This window comes from Elaeis guineensis, chromosome 7 (assembly GCF_000442705.2).
Source record: "Elaeis guineensis isolate ETL-2024a chromosome 7, EG11, whole genome shotgun sequence".
NCBI lineage: Eukaryota > Viridiplantae > Streptophyta > Magnoliopsida > Arecales > Arecaceae > Elaeis > Elaeis guineensis.
This window is the reverse complement of record NC_025999.2, coordinates 85,392,592-85,411,445: the sequence shown is the minus strand read 5'-3', so window position 1 is coordinate 85,411,445 and position 18,854 is coordinate 85,392,592. Positions and strand designations below refer to the sequence as shown.

At 48.3% G+C, this 18,854-nt stretch overlaps 1 long non-coding RNA gene across 2 annotated transcripts; it reads right to left on the bottom strand.

The window, feature by feature from the left end:
- Positions 1 to 2,171: 2,171 nt before the first annotated feature.
- On the bottom strand, positions 2,172 to 3,254 carry LOC140859459 (uncharacterized). 2 transcript variants are annotated; one of them, XR_012142970.1, is made up of 2 exons: positions 2,672 to 3,254; positions 2,172 to 2,451 (listed from the first exon to the last, which is right to left on the bottom strand). It is a non-coding gene; the product is annotated as an uncharacterized lncRNA (long non-coding RNA). The 2 variants fall into 2 exon arrangements; XR_012142969.1 differs by having other exon boundaries at positions 3,009 to 3,254.
- Between the last annotated feature and the right edge of the window lie 15,600 nt (positions 3,255 to 18,854).

Genomic DNA, 18,854 nt, shown 5'->3' with positions numbered 1-18,854 from the left:
GGACAAGACTCATTCTCCATTCTCAGAGGAGAGTTCCACTTCTTTCCCAAGCCCGCGTAGTTCACCAGCCCGACAGTATCTTGCTGAAGTAGTAATGATGGCAGACGCTGACCAAGCTAGTGAACTTGCCCAGATGAGAAAACAAATGAGAGAGAAAGATCGTAAAATCGAGGAACTTTCTCTACAACTTCAGAGCGTCCTTAGACAAGAGTAGTCCAATACTACAGTCCGACCCTAATAGAGCATCTTCATCTACGGCTATACCTGAGCGACAAGAAAGAGGAGCTTCGCTGCTAAGGACATACCGTGCCATATTACTACTTTATTGGTATTCCACACCATCTCATACCGACTCTATCGTACCATACCAAACAGTGTACTGACACTATAATAAGATTTTACTAGTACGGGGTTCGGTATCGAGACGGTGAATCTTGGTTAGAATGATAATTGCAAATTATTTAATGAAGATCATCTATATGTCAAATGGTCTAAAAATAGTTAATACTGGTTTAATGAGCAAATCTTATAAAAAACATATTTGGGGTGATGAGAGCCCACAAGATCACCACATATGGGTGAGCTGCAAGGCTTTATGTCAGCTATAAATAAGGCTTGAACCCAAAATTATGCAAAAGCATACTCTTGATAGGTTTGATTGGGAGGCCCTACAGCTAAAATTTTAGCATATGCATGTCTGTCAATGCAAGATAGGATAAAGATGGATAGAGCTAAAGAATCACAAAAGACATAGGAAAAAAATCACACTCACATTTCTACAAGATAATTGCTCCAAATGGATCGAATTTGTTCATATGATGAGAACCCATGTAGGTATGTGTCTTGTTCCATATTGGTTATGTGCTAGGGAGACCACAGATATTTATACAAAGTCAAGGAATGCCAATAATATCTTCAGCTCGTTTTTTTAGGTGAGATCTTGGATTGTTATAAATGGTATCAAAGAGAACCCAATTGTGACCTATGTGAACTAGGGGATACTATAGCACGAGCCTATTTCGAGCTCAACATGGGTTAATTATGGTGTTTATGATTGGATTTGGACCCTTAGCTTAGTGACGACATCAAAGCTTAACATAGGAAGTATGTGGAAATCCATGCAAGCGAATGTTCAATTCCACATTGATTATATATTGGGAAGATCTTGGATGCTTATACAATGCCATAGAAATCAAATAATACCTTTTGGCTGACCTTTTTGTATGAGGTCATAGGTTATTGCACATATCTTCCTCCTTATTTTAGAACTTGAACTTTCCAAGCTTCCAAAAAAAATTGTTATTTGCCTAAAGAAATTGCTTGCCAAAAATAAAGCATAGATAACCATGATAATGGGGTAGATTTTATTGAATCTTTGGCCAAGAAAGGGATGCAATCAACAATATAACCCATTCCTTGCAAAATAGCTTCAAAAGGTAGCAGATATACCACATGATTGTGATATGGCATTCCATATATATAGAACAAACAACATTATATCTATATAATTTGAATTCCTTGATTGTCTTCATTCAAATGGTGATTCACAATCTCGAACCTAATACAAAAAATATAAGAAACATATACGTTGGTAGTTAACAATCTTCCCCCATTAGGCATGAATTGCGCAATCAAATTGGAAAATGAATTCTGGGGATCTTTAAAGATTATTTGGAAGAAATTAGCATAATAGTTTATTGGGGACATGATCCAATTAAAGTTCATCTTGACTCGATTATCTTGCATCACATTTTTGTTGTCCTTTGCTCATTGGAAACAAATGCTTCTGACCTCTTAGTGTTTCAGGCTTGCTTCTAACGAACATCGTTAAATCGAAACAGAAAGACAAGCAGGGGAAAAAAAAGAAAAGAAACAAAGGAAAATAGCATGATGAACAGATACCTCTTCAAAAATTTCTTTGGCATCACCTTCAAGATGAATGAGGTTAAGAAAACTATAAGAAAGAGCTGGTGCATAACATGCAACCATTCTTGCAGGACTATAAGATCAACATGCAACAGTTAGTCTAAGATCATCTGACATAATCAAACAGGAAAAGAACATGCATAAAAACTTATGACAATATCATAAGCAAGATGACTGACCTTGTTGGAAAATGAGCTGTATTACCCTAATTAGATATTCTAATTAGGGATACTGGTGACTCTGGATTATAATATATTCCCTAATTAGATTCTTTAATTAGGAAAAATCAAGGTGGCAATGGGTTGTGCTGTTTCCTTGTAAAAAGACTAAATATTGTATATAATGGGGACTACTCTACCCCATTTGAATATAATAAAAAAAATAATCTCTCTTTTCCTCCTTTCCTCCACGTTCAACAGACCTTCTTTATCTTGGAGTTAATGAATAGAACATCGACATCCCGATCTTCAACCAGGAACAATATGTGCAAATACACACGTACATCAAAGGAGCAGATGCAACAATCTGCGCGAAGCACATGCTATAATTATTGAGCAGGTTTATAATTGGAAGCCATATAAAGATCAAACAAAGCAAGATTCCACAAGTAGAAAGTAAAAAAATATACACATAAGCAAAATGCTTAATGCCTTGAAGAAGGAAATAAGGGTACACATTCTTCTGATAATTTGATTCATTTAAATACAGAGGTTTGTGGAACATTTGCATTAATACCAGTGATTACCTTTGCCAGAATAAGATACAGCCACACAGGTATAATCTATATTCGACCTTCAACAAGTATTCCCTTCCATACGAAATCTCAACAAGAGGGGAAAAAACCGAAAAGAAATTACTACACAAGAGCTCAATTAGATAAAAATCCAAATCATTCTTGCTCATCGACCAAAATGAATTAACCTTACCAATAAAACATTAAAATACTGCTAGAACTAAAAGAGGTGGGATTGATGGAAACCTTTATGCTCGAAGAAGAAATTCAGCACAAGATTTATTTAATAAGAAAGAAGGGGGCAAAAAGAGCACGGGATAAGAATAGGAAGTGGGAACAGAGATCTAACGGTCGGGATGTCGGCGGGGACGAGGATGATGATGGAGAGGGAGAAGAACCAGGAGCGTCCGATCGTCCGGCCCCAAGACGAACCGCAGGATTACCACCACCATGCCCAGCGTCAGCGGAAGCGATATTGGAGAAAAAGCAAACCCACATCTATCTCTTTTTCTCTTCCCAATTATTCCTGTCCTTCTCCGGAGATGGAAGAAGGGGAACGGAAGGCCAGTGGCTCAGTTGCGCTTTGATGGGCTGCGGAACCAAGTTACGGCCTGCGTAGGTGGGCCTTCATGGGCTGTTCCAAACCCGGTCCATGATCACGTCTAAATTGAATGCCAAATGCCGAATTCTAACGTCTCCGGTCTGGGCACGATATGCAGAGCTTTTTTAAAAATATATATATATATATTCTCGTCAAACTCACCAAGTCACCATTCAGGCTGGGGGTTATTATACACACCCCACGCTCGCAACTCATCATTCAGGTAAAAGTCTATAAAATAGACAAGACCAGGTATAATCCAATAATAAAATTACCATAATCGAAAATAAAATAAAATAAAATGTTTCATAACTTTGAGACAATAAAAATAATTCAACTATAACGTCCAAATTTCAGTACTATCAATAATATTCTATCCTCCTCCAACTTTCGCTAGCAAATCCCAACTCTCCTGATGCTCTGAAAAAAAATGCAATAATATGACCAACAGCTTAGAAAGAATTCTCGTAAGCACACTACTGACTGAATAAAATAATAGTTAACAGTACACAACCATTATAATTATTAAAATAATATTAAATTATAGTCATCATGAAATGTACGTATCAATGTTCTAGCAACTTAAATGTTACTTCCGTTGCTTAACAAAATGCATCACATACAACACAATAATGTCTTTGATAATAGTTTATCATCAACAAATGTTTATCATCATGGTTTTTAATTCAGCCAATGTTCTAGAAGTATCTTATAATTAACTTAAATTATTTATAGCTTTGAATCAGTTATAGTCACGTTTCTGCTTGCTGCATTTAAAGCACATATAGATCGTAGCCATTCCATCCTATCACATGGGGTGGAAGGGAATGACCACATTTTATTATTTCTGTCATCATTGAACCACCAATCTCCACTCACTACCATATCATATTCATCTAATTATCGTACCCTCTACTCTTCTCATGCTAAGATCCGTAGCCTGCTAGCTATTATGGCCACCTCTTGCACTGCAACCTACCCTTCATCATCATGGCCTCCAATTGTCGCGACTCCACCATCTTAGCCAGCTTTTGTAACTCATGGCTTATGTTCATCTTTGCGACCTTCTCTCGGTGCTGTGATTCCAACTAACCGCTACTTGACATCCACAAATATCTTTTTACCGCCACAATCTCCGCACATCACCATGCCACTATCATAGCCTTTATTCACCACTAGTCCGCCACTGCAATCTTCTCTCCCCTCACCGTCATTATCTTTGCTCACCGCAACTACGCTACCATGGTCTCCCTGAATTATCATAGCTCCCACTTGCCTATACTTCATCCGTTAGAACCTTACTATCTCAGGCTGACAATATGCAACCATTAGGGCCTCGGGCTCACACCAAGCAACTCCCACACTAAGAAACGAGGAGGAAGAATGGTAAGGGAAGGAGAGCATGGGAGAGAGATTGGATGAAGAAAGGGGAGGCTTAGGGGTTGGGGACTCCTTGCCCTCAGAGGACAAAATAGCCCAACAAGAGCCGGTGCAACAGCTAGGGTTAGGGTTTTGAATTCAGATCTTTTGCTGCATAATTTTTGCATCACAAAGTCCTATGCCCCCATGGATAGCTAGCTGCCATATCATCCATCCTAAAAAATAGGCGATTTTCATTTATCCTAGGAATTTGTCAAGCATTTTCAGTGTAATATATGGGGTGTGCAAATTTAAAGAGAGCTATCTTTTTTCGAGATTGATGATGTGCGACTATCAATAATGATACTGCACTGTGTGATGGCTATCCATGATGATATGTTACTGTACAATGTTGCATTATATATGATCCAGATCATAAGATCTTTTCTGAGAAGAGAGAAACTATTAGTCTCTCTCTAGAAAGCTTAAAGAGAGAGCAGCTCTCTTTTCTTTGTTATTGATTAAAATCAGTCGACATCTTGTGAAAAACTAAAGTTGTATTTGGTAGCTGACAATATATCCAGATTACTGATTGTTGCGGCCAATCCCCTCGTCGTCTGGTCGTCGGGAACGAGCACTTGCAAAGGAAAGTCCACACTGACCAGAGATACCTCCGACGGGGACCCTCCGACGGTCAAGTCAGAGAGGAGACTAGGCAACAGTAGAGAGGAATCAGGGGACTCAGTGATGGAGGGAGGAAGGGAGAGAGAGAGAAAGAAAAAACTCCCCTTTTAAGCCGCTGCCTTACCTCATTTTATAGTAAGAGATGGTATGGTCCCACCGTCGGTGATGTTGACAACTGAAAAGTTGTCAAATCATCGGGGGTTGTCATGTCGTTGACGAGCTGACAGGTCCTAGGAATTAATTCGCGTCCTTGGCAGGACAGTGCCCCAGGTTCCTGACAGGACAACGCCCCTTGGCGGTTGCACGGCATATCCTTGGCAGGACTGCAGCCCATGCCGCTCGTTCGGCGTCTTAGAAGGGTTTATAGAAGTCGGACGCCAGTTGTCCAAACTGACAGGGAGTCGGTGATGTCCCATCCGACAGGGAGTTGGTGATGCAGGATCGGCCTTCAGGTGATCGAAGGTAGTGTCAGTCCGTTAGGCCGACAAGCTCGGGCCGGGCATCATCGGTTGCTACCGTTGATGTTGCTTGTCGTCAGACGGGCAAAGTCGGTCGGTCCATCCTCAAGGATGGGTCGGCATCGGGACCCGTCGGTGAGTCGGCGTCGGTGAGTCGGCATCAGGGTCGGTCGGTGAGTCGTCATCAGGGTCGGTCAGTATATCCCAACAGTTGCCCCCCCCACTCCTGAGCTTGATGTCATGTCAGCCCGTGTTTCCACGCAGGTGGGGCATCGGGCGAAAGGAATAGATCTTCATTGCATCATGCCCTGATTCTGCTGATCTCACCAGCGGATGATCCAGACAAATCGGTGTCAGACGATCCGATGTCAGACGATCCGACGTCGGACGATCTGGTGTCAGACGATCCGATGTCAGACATCTTTTGGGGAATGCAAACCGCCGTCTGGCGCTCCCTTGGGAGCGCGGACCGCCATCAGGCATCCCATTGGGAACGCGGATCGCCGTCAGCGAATTAATTCTGAGGCACGATTTTTTCGCCATGTGTCGGGAGGTCATCGGGCCGGAGCCGTTCGTGCAAATGAAGGCGACGTGGCCCGATCTGGGATAGGTGCGTCGAATCGTCAGGTCGGAGGAGGGCCCGGATGCTGCCACGTGTCAATCATCCGAGAGGTCCTCGCCGGCGTGCCCTCATCCCGACCGTCGAGGGGCCCTATATATATGGGGTCACTTGTATCCAGAACCTTATTTTTCACGATTTTGCTGCAGAGACTCTGCCCGAGCGGTCCCCCTCGTCCCAGGTAGCTGCTCCTGCCCCCGTTTCTTGAAAAGTTCGTTCGAGACTTTTGTCTCCTTTCGCCTTCTTCTTGCTTCTTTTGGAACTCTCTCCCCTTCTTCTTCTCTGTCTTTTCCTTCCTCTTGGTTCTGGCATCATGGCCAGGACTTCTCCTCGGGGAGCTCAGTCGGGGACTCCGACTGATGATCTTCGGTCGACCCCGGAAGTGGAGGCCTCTTCACTTTCAGGGCCGAATGTCGATCGGCTTCGGGATTAGTACTGTATCCCGGAGCAGTTCTGACTCTTTGCCCCTGGGGCCGAGGGACGGGTCAACAACCCGCCCGCAGGCCAGGTGGCTCTATATGTCGAGGACCTCTGGGCCGGTCTTCGTCTCTCGATTCCGAAATTTGTCGGAACCTTCTGGATTATTACGGACTTTGTCCGGCGCAACTGGCACCGAACTCAGTTAATAATCAGTTTTGCTCTATTGTGTCAGCTTTTGCTGACCAACCCTCGAATCTCTCTCTTCCGGACATTCTTCATCCTCCGACCCCACCCTAAAGCCCGAGGGTGGTGGCTCTTCAATCCCCGAAAGGGTCTTTCTTTCATCACTGGTCTTCCATCGTCCATTCATGGGTGGAAGAATCAGTTCTTTTTTGTTTCTTCTTCCTCTCCTTGGGGGTTTCCTTCCCGCTGGGACGAGCCTCTGACTGGGCCGAATGAGAACAGTCGAGTGGAGGCGGACGACCGGGAGGATTTCTACCTACTCAAGGACATGTCGGTACCGAAGTAGAGGGAGCTTGTTACCGAACAAGCCCTCTATGACGCTAGTCTGAGCCTGGTCCCCCGTCTAGGTACTGTCCGATCCATCGGTTGTCTTTTCGCTTCTCGTTTGTCTCTGAACACGTACTGATTCTCTTATTGAAATTGTAGGTACGCCACCGAGGATGAGACAGACAGACGCCAAGATCAGACAGTATGCAGCGAGGAAGAGGCCGGCGTCCGGGGCCGGGCCCTCACGCCCGTCGAAGAGGCCCCAGACGTTGACCCCGACCGCCACCGCATCGGCGGTCGATCAGTCGGAGCCAGTCATCGCGCTTTCGGCACCGGCGGCACTACCAGAGGAGCAGCCGGGGGAGGGAATGGCCGAAGGAGCGTCGGCGGTTTCGCCGATGGAGGATGCCCGAGGTAATATTCGGGAGCCCGAACGTCCTTCGTCGGCACCCACTGCTGCCTCGGTGGGAGCCCAATCAAGTTCGAGCCTCCCCTCCTTCCCCGATCTACGGGCCTGGGAGTCCGATCGGGGGAAAGCCCTGATGGCCCCCACGGACGACTCAAGGTCCGGGGGCCGCGCCACATCGTCTGGCGCCCGGATCCCCGAGGGGCGTCGGCCCTGGCCGACCACGACTTGGCCAGGAGATTATGCCAGGGGACCCTCCTTCCAGCCGACTTGGAGGTCCTGAAGACTCGACGGGTGACCGAGATGCTGTCTTCCTTTTATCCGACCATGATCGGAGTAAGTTCTACCTTGCCTTCTTTCTTCATTATTGCCTTTACTATTTTGTCTTTCTAACAGTCGGCTTTTGGTTGTAGTTGATTTACACCATGTCTGAGTTAGAGTCCGGATACCGGAAGTTCGAGGACGTCCGGATGGCCTGAAAGGACAAGACAATGACCGCCGAAGCTGAGAAGGCGGTGTTGGTCGAGCAGCTGAAGCTGTCGATCGATCAGGAGGCGAGACTCGAGGACGAGATCTCTCGCCTCACCGATGCTTTGGCTGCCTCGGGGGCCGAACTCAAGTCGGCCTGTGAGGAAGCGAAGCGCAAGGGTCAACTGCTCACCGACTGCGGTGCGAGCAGGATGGCGTCGTCGCTGAACTCGAGGCCGAATGCGAGCAGCTCTAGGTTAGCCTGGAGAATCTCGCCAAGGTCGAAGAGGACTTGTCAATCGCCCAAGCCGACGCTGACATAGCGAAGGCGGAGGCGGAATCGACGAAGGAGTCGTTAGATCGGGCGGAGGCGAAAGCGAAGTCGGCGAAGGAGTCGTTAGATCGGGCGGTGGAGGACTTTCGCGGCTCCGACAAATATCGGGAGGAACTCCTGGAAAGCGGCTTTGCATTGTATCGGGTGGGGTACGAAGACGCTCGGGATGCAGTCCAGACTTTGTACCCGAAGCTCGACCTCAGCGGCATTGTCCCCCCAGGATCCGAGGACCAAGCCACAGAAGAGGTGGCCGACCCATCATCGGGGGACCCTACTGCGGTGGAGGAAACTGTCCCAGAGTAGGTCGCCGAAGGGGAGACGGCCCCGACCTCCGATCCAGCATCGATTAGAACGAATACAACGGCTACCCCCGAGCTCCTCCCGATCGAAGAGGTTGACTCCGAAGAATAATCAGAGTTTTGTTGTTTTTGTTTCGCTTTACATACTTGTAATCGAGCTTCGGCCCAATTTTGTAGACTCAATGTATTTATGAATGAAATCAAGAATTTTCAACTTTCTTCCCTTTGCATGTTGAGATGCATTCTGGCTTAGAGTCGTAGAATCGGGCTCTGCTAAAATGCTTCCCAAGCGTAGAGTTACAGACCCGACATACCTCGTTAGGTCACCCGGTAACATCCCTGGTCGTTAGCCGAGACAGTCGGTAGCGTGCGCCATGGAAAAGGCAAGGCGAATCCCGATCACAGACCGTCCGTTCTGGCGGTCGTAGGGTGCGACCGTCGGAGGCCTGAGTCGAACGTCCGTCGCCGGTCGTAAGTCGGGCGTGTTCGTCGAGTTGAAGGTCAAAGTCGAGTGTGTGTCGCCCGGATGTGAGTCGGGCACGCTCGTTGAGTCGAAGGTCGACCAACCTCCGGACACACCCCGATGACCCGATCATTCCGTAGGGTCGAATGTCGTCCGATGTGTTCAGTCGGATGGCATCCGACGCGTTCAGTCAAAAAAATGATGGCAAGTCGAGTTCCCATTACCCAGATTGTGGTCGGGTACATACGTCGCAGCACGTGATAAATGATGGCAAACCGAATATCCTTCGACCGATCGTGATCTGGTCGGTAGGTCGCGAATGCGACATTAGTCGCGTTGGCGCTTGGCCTTTCTTGGCTGGGGCCAAGTCGGCAAGTTAGCCGATTATTTTGCCCAAGAGTTTGACTGTAGAAGGGGCGTAGCTCCCATCATTGTGGATATATCGGTCATCGTAAGTGTCCGATGTGTTGTCGGCGATCGGGCCGTTGATTCTCAACGGAACGTTGGGCCCAGGTCGGGACGTCGGGGCTCGTACTCCTGGCGAGCACTGACCCACAGTCGAAGAGTCGAAATTCTGAACTCCGAAGTTTTGAAACTGAATTTGTATTCCGGACAAGGGGATACAAAGTTCACTGGTAGTACAACTTTAGATTGTCGGCATTCCAAGTCCGGGGAATGGCATTTCCTTCTAGACCAGTCGGTAAGCCCTCGGCCCGTAGGTGTCCGCTATCTTGTAAGGTCCTTCCCAGTTCGGGGACAACTTCCCCTGGTCCAGGGGCTTCGAAACTTCCGCCTTTCTTAAGACCAGGTCTCCGGGTCGGAAAGCTTCGGTTTAACCCTGGCATTGTAGTGCCGGGCCACCTTTTGTCGGTAGGAAGCCATTCGGATCTGGGCCTCGTGTCAGAGTTCGGGCAAGAGGTCTAAGTCGGCTCTCCGACACTCGGAGTTGCCCGGTTCACTATACTGCTCGACTCTGATCGACGGTAGCCCGATCTTCAGTGGGATCATCGCTTCTATTCCGTAGGCCAAGTTGAAGGGAGATTCTTCAGTTGGGACATGGGGCATCATTCGGTACGCCCATAGGATAGAGGGCAGTTCCTCGACCCAGAGGCCCCTGGCTTCATTCAGCCTGATCTTCAGTCTGTGTAGAATGGTTCGGTTGGTCACTTCCACCTCACCGTTGGATTGTGGATGCCCGACTGAGGTCAACTTGTACGCGATATGAAATCTCGCACAGAAATCTCTGAAGTCTTGGTTGTCGAATTATCGTCCATTGTCGATGATGATGGTGTTCGGCAATCCAAATCTGAAGATGATGGACTTCTGGACGAAATCTTCCATCTTCCGCTCGGTGATTTGCGCCAGAGGTTCGGCTTCCACCCACTTAGTGAAGTAGTCAATTGTGACGACTATAAACTTCCTTTGGCCGGATGCCGGAGGGAAAGGACCGAGTATGTCGATCCCCCATTGGGCAAAGGGCCACGGGGTGACGACGGGAGTCAGCTGGTTGGCGGGTTGGTGTTGTATGTTGGCATACCTTTGGCATGGTTTGCACCTCCGAACCAACTCAGCCATGTCCTTCTTCATGGTGGGCCAGTAGTAACCCTGTCGTAGGACTTTGTAGGCCAAGGATTTGCCCCCCAAGTGGTTACCGTAGATCCCTTCATGCACTTCTCTGAGTGCATAGTCCGCGTCGGTTGGCCCCAGACACCTCGCAAGGGAAGGAAGAACGACCTTTTGTAGAGTCGGCTGTCTACCATCACATATTGGGAAGCCACCCACCGGAGTCGTTTGGCTTCCACGGGGTCTTCGGGGCTAGTTCCGTCAGTCAGGTACTGAACGATCGGATCCATCCAGCTCGGCTCTGTCGCCAATTGTAGCACCTCTTCAATCTTGTTGATGCTCGATTACTCGAGACTTTCTACGAGTGTCCGGCCCAAAGCGTCGTAGTCGGATGTCGCAAGCCTAAAGAGTGCGTCGGCCCAAGCATTTTCCATCCTGAGAATGTGGGAGATCTCAAAGTATTTGAAGGGTGCTACGAGACCTCTTACTTTCTGGTGATACTTGGCCATGGTCGGATCCCGCACTTCGAATTCACCCTTGACCTGCCTAACGATCAGTTGAGAGTCAGAGAAGACTTTGAGGCTGTCGACCCCGAGCTCCCGTGCCAACCCCAAGCCCGCGATGAGTGCCTCATACTCGGCTTGATTATTGGAGGCCTTGAAGTCGAATCGGAGGGCGTGCTCGGCAACCACTCCCTCTGAGTTGGTGAGCAGGAATCCGACCCCGCTCCCTCGAGTGTTGGAAGCTCCGTCGATATGCAACACCCAGGTTGAATCGGGGCCACATTCGGAGGTCCCAACCTCTTCGGGGCTCCCCTCTTCCGATGCTTGGTCGGTCGTCGGGCATTCCGCGACAAAGTCGGCCAGAACCTGGGCTTTTAGAGCAGATCATGGTCGGTATTGAATGTCAAACTCGCTCAGTCTCACAGTCTATTTCGCCAACCGTCCTGATGTGTCAGGGCGGTGCAGGATCGCTCTCAGAGGTTGGTCGGTGAGAACCACGATAGCGTGCGCCTGAAAGTATGGACGGAGCCGCTGTGCTGAAATGACCAGGGCAAATATCATTTTCTCTGCCTTCGAGTATCGAGTTTCGGCTTCATGAAGCACTTTGCTGATGTAATATATTGGTTGGTGAACTCGGGTCTCATTCTCTCGGACGAGCATCGAGCTAACCGCCTCTGGGGAGGTAGCCAAGTAAAGATACAGCACCTCCCTAACCTTCGGCCTCACAAGCAGGGGCGGAGAAGTCAAATATTTCTTTAGTTCCTCGAAGGCTCGTTGGTGCTCGTTCGGCCAAGAGAAATGCTTCGCTTATCTTAGGGTTTTGAAGAACGGGAGGCATCTCTCGGTCGATCGAGAAATGAATCGGCTGAGCGCGATGATCCTTCTGTTGAGTTGCTGCACCTCCTTTTTGGTGTCTGGATGTCGCATATCGATGATTGCTTTGATCTTTTCGGGGTTGGCCTCGATACCTCGTTGTGAGATGAGGAACCCGAGGAACTTCTCCGAGGTCACTCCGAAGGCGCACTTAGTCGGGTTTAGCTTCATCCGATGTCGTCGTAGAGTGCGGAAGGTTTCTTCAAGATCTCGCACGTGATCTGAAGTTTGCGCACTCTTCACCAGCATGTCATCCACGTACACCTCCATGTTGCGTCTGATTTGATCTTTGAAGACCTTATTGACAAGTCGCTGGTAAGTAGCTCCGACGTTCTTCAGACCGAAGGGCATTACTCTGTAATAGTAAAGGCCCTTGGCGGTCACGAAAGCCGTATGCTCCTCGTCCTCGGGCGCCATCCAGATCTGGTTATATCCGACGAAGGCATCCATGAAGCTGAGCAGTCGATAACCGAACGTCGTCTCTACCAGCTGGTCGATCTTCGAAAGTGGGAAGCTGTCCTTCAGGCAGGCCCGATTCAAGTCGGTGTAGTCGATGCAAATCCTCTACTTTCCGTTGGCTTTCTTCACCATGACGATATTGGCGAGCCAATTGGGATACATGGTCTCTCTGATGAAGACCGCCTCGAGTAGCTTATCCACTTCTTCATCAATGGCCTTCTGCCTCTCGGGAGCAAAAGACCGCTTCTTCTGCCTCACCGACCGCATGCCAGGGTTGATGTTGAGTCGGTGAGTCATCGTTTCCGGGGGGATGCCAGACATATCTGCTGCCGACCAAGCGAATACGTTGGTATTGGCTTTCAACAGCTCTACGAGCTGCCGTCGCCTTGGGTCGGATAATTGCGATCCGACCTTGACCACCCGTTCAAGATTTTTTATTATTGGGATGGAAACCAGCTGCTCGATCGGTTCACCCCGTTCCTGCTCTTCCCGTTGATCCAGCTTGTCGATTGGCAGAGAATCCTCTCGCGCGTCGCTCTGAGTCGAGATTTGAAAGCATTACCGGGCGAGTTGTTGGTCCCCGTGCATTTCTCCAACTCCATTTTTAGTCGAAAACCAGACCAGCAGATGATACGTCGAGACTATCGCTCTGAAGGCGTTTAGTCCGGGTCTTCCAAGAATGGCGTTGTAAGCCGAGAACATTTGGACGACCGTGAAAGTCAAGTGAGCGGTGCTTTGTCGTGGTTCGGTTCCAGCCATCACAGGGAGGGTAATTTCTCCTTCTACTACGACGGTGTCTCCAGCGAAACCTACCAGGGGCGTAGAGACTCTCTTGAGCCGATCAGTCGATAGTCACATTCGGGAGAAAGTCGAGTAGAACAAAACATTGGTCGAACTTCCATTATCGATGAGAATTTTTTTTATATCATAATTGGCTATTGTTGCCGAAACAATAACAGCGTCGTCATGGGGAGTTTGGATTCTCTGAGCATCTTCATCCGTAAAGGTGATTACATTATCTTGGCGCAGCTTTTTCATCGATTCCCCTGCGGCAGGCGTCCCCCGATCCGCTCATTTGGAGATCATGTTGATGACCCCGGCCATTGGTTGGTTGTTCGCCACTTCCTCAATCGATTGGGGTCGTCGGTCGGGGACGGGTCGAGTCGGTGGGCTCTGTCGGAATTTGCCGAGGTACCCTCATCGTATGAGGGCCTCAATCTCATCTTTGAGCTGGATACACTGTTCTGTGTTGTGTCTGTGGCCCCGATGAAATCAACAATACTTTCATTGATCGAGGCCTTTTGCCTTCAAAGGCGGAGGCCGCCGCAGATATTCTTCTCCTTCGATCTCCATCAAGATCTGTGCATGAGGAGCAGAAAGAGGAGTATAGGAGTCATACCTGCGATACATTGGCCTCGAACTCTGCCGTCGAGGAGGTCTCAGGCTCGACCATCGGGGAGATCTCAGGCTCGACCGTTGGGGCGAGATCCGTTTGTCGGTCGGAGGTCCGATAAGCTCGGCAGGGGCCCGACCTTTCCTTTGCTTTTCCTTCGGTCCCTAGGTCTCGGTCAGGCGTCGGTCGGAAGCTCCTTCGTCTGCGCGCATATATTTGTACGCGCGTTCCAGTAGCTTGGCGTATGTTCCGGGGAGGGTCTTGTCCAAGGAGTATGTGAATCGGGACGCCCTCAGCCCCGCTTCATGGTCGAGACAGCCATATCTTCGTTGAGGTCCCGAACCTCAAGCGTGGCTGCGTTAAATCACGCCACGAAGTATCGGAGCATCTCATTTTCTCCCTGTTTGAGGGAGAAAAGGCTATCTGAGGTTCGTGGTGGCTTCCGACTAGTGCTGAAATGGGCCACGAAAGAATGCTCGAGCTGCCCGAAGGAGTGGATACTCCCGGAGCGAAGGTCAGAGTACCAAGCCCTGGTGGCTTTGCGAAGCATGGCGGGGAAGCCGATGTAGAGGAGGGCGTCGGTCGCCCCTTGGATCGTCATGAGAGCCTTGTAGCTCTCTAGATGGTCGACAGGGTCGGTAGAGCCGTTGTAAGGCTCTACGTGCGGCATCTTGAACCGACTAGGGATCGGTTCGTTGAGTATGAATCGGGAGGGGGTTGGACGGTCTGGAAGTCGACGTCGTTCGAAGACTTCTGATCGTCCACCTGGAGCTGGGCGAGCCGACGGTCGATTTCCTCGAACCTACGCTCATAATCGTCCATCCGTCGGTGCTGGGAGACTCCAGGAGTCGAATCTCCTGCTGAATTCGAGAGGGAGGCCGACAGTGTCCGTGGCCGCTTCTCCTTCCTTGCTCGCTCGAGCTGGGAAGGAGAAGGGCGTTGGGACCGGTAGATGTCGCGCTGTGGCGGCCTCTCTCCCTCTCGATGGGGATGCGGGGAGGGCTGCTCCCGAGGAGGAGATGGAGATCGACGCGGGCGTCGGCAGCTGCCCCTGGACGACATTGGGTTTGCCGTCGGTTGCTCCACCGGCGAATGCGGCAAACGAGTAGGTTGTTGAAGGCTCTTGACCGCGTCTGCCAACGCAGTCATCTGCCGCACGATCATCGCGATCTGTGCCTCCGTGGTCACCACGGGATGGGGAGAGCTAGGCTCCGCCGCGGAGAGTGATGGAGAGGCTTCGTCCCGGCAGGAAGAGTGTCTCGTCGATCCGGTAGCCCTCGACCGCTGAGCTCTGGTTCTTGTCATCTTGGAAAGATTCTTCAAACTCTGTGGAGGTTGTGTGCCTACAATCGACCCCCCTACCTGGCGCGCCAAACCTGTTGCGGCCAATCCCTTCATCGCCTGGTCGCCGGGAACGAGCACCCGCAAAGGAAAGTCCACACTGACCGAAGATACCTCCGGCGGGGACCCTCCGACGGTCAAGTCAGAGAGGAGACTAGGCAACAGTAGAGAGGAATCAGGGGACTCAACGATGGAGGGAGGAAGGGAGAGAGAGAGAAAGGAAAAACCCCCCTTTTAAGCCGCTGCCTTACCTCGTTTTATAGTAGGAGGTGGTATGGTCCCGCCGTTGGTGATGTTGACAACTGAAAAGTTGTCAAATCGTCGAGGGTTGTCATGTCGTTGACGAGCTGATAGGTCCTAGGAATTAATTCGCATCCTTGGCAGGACAGCGCCCCAGGTTCCTGGCATGACAACGCCCCCTGGCGGTTGCACGGCATGTCCTTGGCTGGACTACAGCCCATGCCGCTCGTTCGGCGTCTTAGAAGGGCTTGTAGAAGTCAGATGCCGGTTGTCCAAACCGACAGGGAGTTGGTGATGTCCCACCCGACAGGGAGTTGGTGATGTAGGATCGGCCTTCAGGTGATCGGAGGCAGTGTCGGCCCGTTAGGCCGACAAGCTCGGGCCGGGCATCATCGGTTGCTATCGTTGATGTTGCCCGTCGTCAGATGGACAAAGTCGGTCGGTCCATCCTCGAAGATGGGTCGACATCGGGACCCGTCGGTGAGTCGGCATCGGTGAGTCGGCATCGGGGTCGGTCGATGAGTCGGCGTCGGTGAGTTGTCATCAAGGTCGGTCGGTATATCCCAACACTGATAATTTAAAATGGGCCCATCAGATTATTATATTTAGTATGCTTTTTAGATGGCAATCAGATTATCTTAACAATTCAGATTGCCTTCAAATTGTCTTGGAAAGAGATAGCTATCCAAATTACTATTTGTTTGACAATATTATAAAAATTTTTTATACAAAATTATCTCTCAAAAAAAAAAATCACACACAACCCACCATCCCACCTCCTCCTCTCGTGGCTCTTACCCTCCCATTTTTCTCCAAACTCCCTCATGCTTTTGCCACCCTGGACCGCCTCTCCTTTGTTTGTGCTCTCGTCATCTCCAACCATAGCTCTTACTTCTACACTGGCATCGATCTCTTTTCCATCGCCGCCGCCTCTTCATCCGACGATCCAGCCGCTATCTCCTTCTCTCGCTATGTATGTGTTAAAAATTTAAATTTAAATTTAAATTTAAAAAATAAAATTAATTTTTTTTAGTAATTCAAAATTTCATAAAACTTTATGAAAATATTTTAACAATTTAATTTCATACCACTAGTAATTTGATTGTTAGATTAAATATGTCAATTAAGATTCACAATAATTTTACTGTAATATTATCTGTGTTTATCAAATACAATAATTAATATTATTAATAATTTAATAATATTAATTTATTTTAAAAATAATTTATATCATCTTTTAATATTAGTCGGCGATATATCAAATGCAACCTAAATGATTCGGCTGATCCACTGGATTGTCCCACTATTTTATGAAAGTTACAAGCCCATGATGGAACATAAACCCATAGCGACAAAGTTGCACACCTGGCTGGCAATGAGCTTGACCCCCGTGACAGGGACGCTTGCTCCCAGGACAGTCGTCCATCCAGTAGCAAGTTCCCGCGTTCGATTTCTGGCAGCTCTTTCCCTCTCCAAACCTGTGCTATTTTAACTAGCAAAAGGAGAAAGTAGCGTTATTTTGATATAACAATATAAATAAATAAAGAGGTACGTGGACTCAAATGCCCGCATTCAATATCTCATGCGAGGTCAAAATAACAAATAAAGAAGCATAAACTGAATAGGTGGATGACTGACATTGGTCAATTCATTCTTCGTCTAGATTATATGGCTATAACAATTAGAGGATCTAAAGGTAGTCGAACCAATCGATTGCCTCGTTCGTTGAGATGGTCGGAAAATGCTCGTTTCGACGTATTGGAGTGCGGTATTCCAACAAAAGGCGAGTTCTATGTTGGGATGGTGGAATTATTCCAAGGCCAACTCTCTTAATTAGTGACCGGCCTAGTTAGGCAAGCCAAAACCAATACTTTATCATAATAATAATAATAATAGCGGTGGATTGCGCTGACAATGAAAGGGCTGTCGACCATCGAAGAAAGGAGGTCCATGCAGGGCGGGAGGAGCTTTTCTAATTGGGAATATCTTGCTGCATTGGATAATTCCTAAGATCACCAAGGCTCAGGTGCTGTTCGCTGATCACCAACACCCAATTGCACCGGTCGTTTTCATTTCGGAAAACCATCAGATCTATGTACGCAACAAAAGCCATCGCGTCTGCCGAGCGCAAACTCAGCGGGCAAATTGCTGCCCACAAAGTTCACCAACCAGCATTCGTACGCGGGCCAATCAAAACAGCTCCCTCGTCGCCGTGTACGGGCTTCTGGAAAAAAGTTTGGGTACGTGGCGATCCATTTGCCCACCGAGGACGTTGCCTTTGTCCGCACCGTCGTGTACGGTCAATAAGACTTGTCCGAGACCACCGACACGCAAATCTGCAGGACAAGTTGGGTCGGAATTTTCCGGTGGCCCACACGTAGTCCATATCGATGCGCTGGGCCCACCCTCTCCCACACCGTCGATCAATCATCCCACGATCACAATGTCGACATGGACCCCCATTTCGTAGTGGTCGGAACGCCAATGTGATGCCACGGTTCGCGAGTCCACCGTTCCAACGGTTGGTTACATCAAAGAATCTGATGCCGCGCACTGAAATCAGCACCTTCGCATCGCTGGTACCCCTTTTAATTAACGTCTCTCGTGCATTGTAGATCACGTCCACTATCCAATTTTTTCTCTAGCAACGTCGACCCCTGCACCCGTTGCCCACCATATTGGGTTTGGATGGAAGGATGCCGGATACATTAAAATTCTTTGGAAACTAAGGTTCCGAGGGAAAAGAAAAACTAAAGGTGTCTCATCGACCAGCTCAAATTTAGTCACACTCCAATACAAAATTTAGTCAGAATCCAATAACAAGCCTATGGCGTAGATGCGTGGTTGTTTTAGAGTGGAAAGTGTGGAAGTAGGGTGGCAATCAAGTAAATTAAATTAGATCAAAAATTTATCAATTCGAATCTGATTCATAATTAAAAGAATCAATCTGTCCTATATACTAAATAGCAATTGGATTTACTCCATATAACTCACTTATTAAATAAGTTAAGTCGGATAAAATGAATTACACATGTTAAAGAAATTAAATGGATTAGGTTATACATGCTAGAAACATGCTAAGTAGATTCAAAATAACTTAGATAATCTTTTTAAGTAGATTAAATGGATCAAATTATAATCTAATTTATTTATTAAATAAATTAAAATAGATTAAACAGATCAAAAATCTAAATCTAAATTC